Below are 299 nucleotides of genomic sequence, written 5' to 3' on the forward strand. Positions count from 1 at the left end.
AAGAGAGGATAAGAATTGTCACCAAGTTAAAAGTTGGTCACTTACTCATCAATTAGTCATCAAATCAATAGTTTTCAATTTTGGCGTATAAAAGCAGGCATTTGTCATGAATTTAGGCATCTTGATTTTCAGATTACGATCATACTCTTGCTTTCTCTCTTTGTATTGCTTATGTTTTGTTTTCATTAATATCAAGTTTATGCCTTTTATTTCCTTTCCTTTATATAGTTCACTTTTATCTTATTTATGTTTTTATTTATTTTATTTATTTTTCTTTCTTAGACCATTGGTATAAGAAT

The sequence above is a fragment of the Populus euphratica genome, unplaced genomic scaffold (assembly GCF_000495115.2).
Source record: "Populus euphratica unplaced genomic scaffold, PopEup_1.0 scaffold761.1, whole genome shotgun sequence".
NCBI lineage: Eukaryota > Viridiplantae > Streptophyta > Magnoliopsida > Malpighiales > Salicaceae > Populus > Populus euphratica.